The following is a 3218-nucleotide window of genomic DNA, read 5'->3' as shown; positions in this document are numbered from 1 at the left end:
TGGTTAGAGACTAATGACTAACTAGGATGTTGCTGTGGTTGCCAATTTCGTATGGCTCCCTCTGTGACTGCTCAGTTGGCCTCTAGTGCCTTGTGTGTGTGGTTGCCTCAGGTCTTGGGCTTCTCCGGGGAGCCACCTTTCTGGTCAGCTTGGACTCTGCTGGGCTGTTGGATCACGTACCACAGGGTGTGTGATCTCTTTTGAGCTTTCACTTCCTGTGCAGGACTTCTCCCTGTTCCGTGTGCTCTGGCCCAGGCTGTTAGATCGTGCAGTGGCGACCCCACTGGGTGAGTGGTTTCTGTTGAGTCTCTGCCTCCCTGGCCGCACGTCTCCCCTCTCTGTGCGCACTGGGCTGGGCTGGGGCATGTCTTCTGCACCCCTCGTCTATCAGCTGGGCCTTCAAGACCCTGCTTGGCACTGCCTCGCCCAGGAAGTCTACCAGGTTTCTGCTAGGCACAGACGACCGGTCTCTCTGGGTGCCTTTGTAGCACTGTGTAGATTTTTCTCGCATCTTGTTCACCTTTGTATCCCCCCGGCATAGACCGAATCTAGCACCCGCCTGCAGCCAGCTCTCTGGCAGGTTCAAGCGGACCTGGGAACTCTCCTACCACACTATTCTCAACCAGAAATTCGTTAGGCTTTTTTCCAAACTGGTGGCTGCAGAGATGGTATCTGCCTCCCAGTAACAGAAAGTTTACCGGGGCTGGAGTCCAGGGTGTGGTGGAGTGACAGTCGGCCCGCCCATACTTCCTTGCCCTCCCAACACTGGCCGGGGATGCCTCACGCCACCAGCCCCGCCAGAGAACCGCAGAGGGAGTGGGAGGAGAGGCCAGCCCGCAGGCTCCGGAAAGCCCCGCGCCAGGCCAAGCAAGTGGGAAGGCTCAGTGACGGCCGAGCCGGGCGGAGCTGCCCGCACCTGGGAAAATGGAGGCAGCACCAGGGCGGTGAGTGGCCTGGTGGTGCAGGCGGGAGCCAGGTGGGCGTCAGCCCCCCAAACAGGTCTGGTCCAGGGGTCACTCACAGGGTTGTGCCAGGTCGGGAGCTCACTCTCTGCCTCTGGTTTGCCACCTTCCCCATTCTCGGCCGCTGCTGCCTCGGGCTGTTCAGTCGCGGCGTGGCTCGGGCGCTCCCAGGAATCTTCTTTAATGTTGGCCTGAAACCTCGAATCCTGAATAGGGCAGCTGGCTGCCTTCAGCGCGGCCCTGGCCTCCGGGATCCTGTCTGCATCCACAGCAGCCCTGGCGCCGTGTTCCCTGTTTAGAGACTCGCTTTTGCAGCTAAGAAACAGTTCTTTTCCTGCTCCACACTTCAAAGCTGTTGCCTGTAAGTGAGGCAGCCTCTCCTGCTGGGGGCAAAGTGGCAGTCACCCCCCACGACCGGCCAGCAGCTGCGGTCCTCCCTTAAGAGATGGCAAGAGGAAGGTCCACAAGTTTCCCAGCTGCCTGAGGCCCAGTGCCTGCCTTTTGCACCTCAGCTTCTCCGCGCCAACCGCCGCAGCCACTGCCATCTTGAAAAGTCCAGCCTTTGTCTACATATTTATTTTCAATTGACAAATATTTGTATATATTTATGGGGTATGATGTAGTGTTTTGATAAATGAATACACTGCAGAAAGATTAAATTAAGCTAATTAATATATCTAACACCTCACCTACTTATCATTTTAAAATAATTCTTTTTTTAAAGGTTTTATTTAATTTTTAATTGACAAGTAATAATTGCATATATTTATGGGGCAAATAATTAATATAATACATCACCTCAAATACTCATTTCTTTGTGGTGAGAACATTTAAAATCCATTCTTTTAGCTATTTTGATATATACATTACTATTAACTGTAGTCACTGTGCAACGGATCACCAGAACCTATTCCTCCTGTCTAACTCAAACTTTGTACCCTTTGACCAACAGCTCCTTTTTCCTTGTCCAACCCCCACCCCCAGCCTCTGGTAACTAACTTTTACTCTCTACTTCAATGAATTTGACTTTTTAAGATTCCACATCAAAGTGAAATCATGCCATATTTGTTTTTCCATGCCTGGCTTTTTTCACTTGGCATAATATCCTCTAGAATCATCCTTGTTCTTGCAAATGACAGAATTTCCTGCTTTAAAAGATAATTTTTAATGTAATAACTTCTATAATATTTGATGCAAAAATTAGGCATTTTAAAATTCTGTGACCACTAGGACTGCTAGCATCCAATGAAGAGTTGGAATTCCTTCCCAATAACTACATCAAAACATGACTATATTCCCTTACAAGATTTCTGTTATACCTTTTCTATTTAAACTATTCTCCCTCCCCTTTTTTCTCATTATCACTTGCATTTTAATAGGCTTCAGACAGAGGCATTCAGTTGCATATATCACTTTTCTAAAAGTAAATTTACTTCTTTCAAAAAAATTAAAAAATAAAATAAGTTTACTTTCTTCTCTGGCTGATAAATCTCCATGGGTATTACATCAATTGGAGGTTTTAGTCTGACTTCTCAAAATTTCTTTTTATTCTGGCAGCCATTTTATACCTATGTTTCATTTTTACTTATTTCTATAACTCAGTCTACAAATTCTTTATTACACCATATACCTGTGGTGGAGAGATTAAATAATGTTTAACACGTTAGTTATAATCATTTCAATTTCCTAACCTTTTTAGCAAAAACACCATTTTCTCAAGCACATATTTCCCATAACTGGTATAATTACTAGAGGTCATTGCTCAGCAAACTGTAGGTTCTATCTGGCTTGGGGACATAATTATACTTCGTCCACCAAGGAATGTGTTTAATACTAACTCAAGTACCAGGTGTCATGGTGGAGCACTGTACCTCTGTCTCCCATGAGGATGATTCAGGGTTGATCTCTATCTGTTCAGACTCTACCAATGTTGGAGTGAGCAGGACTGAAGCCATGTTGGGACCTAAAATCACATGGGCTGTAGGCAAATTTTGAAAGGACACAGTTTTTTTTTTGTTTTTTTTTGTTTTTTTTTGGCGTGCATTTCTCTGAGTTCTGTCTTTCCCATGGTTATTTGATATTTTGAACCTCGGTTATAGGGCAAGATGTACATTATGTATATGAATGTAAAGTTTTCCAGCCAGCCTGATGATGCAAACTAGCAGACCCTGGGAAACCAAGGAATACATCAGTAAAGCTATGCTGATTGCACCCCTCCAGCAGGACCATGAGATAACAGCAAGGATGGAAGCAGAA

Source organism: Cynocephalus volans, chromosome 17, assembly GCF_027409185.1.
Source record: "Cynocephalus volans isolate mCynVol1 chromosome 17, mCynVol1.pri, whole genome shotgun sequence".
In the NCBI taxonomy this organism is placed as follows: Eukaryota; Metazoa; Chordata; class Mammalia; order Dermoptera; family Cynocephalidae; genus Cynocephalus; species Cynocephalus volans.
The sequence above is the reverse complement of the archived record's forward strand: the minus strand, read 5'-3'. Positions refer to the sequence as shown.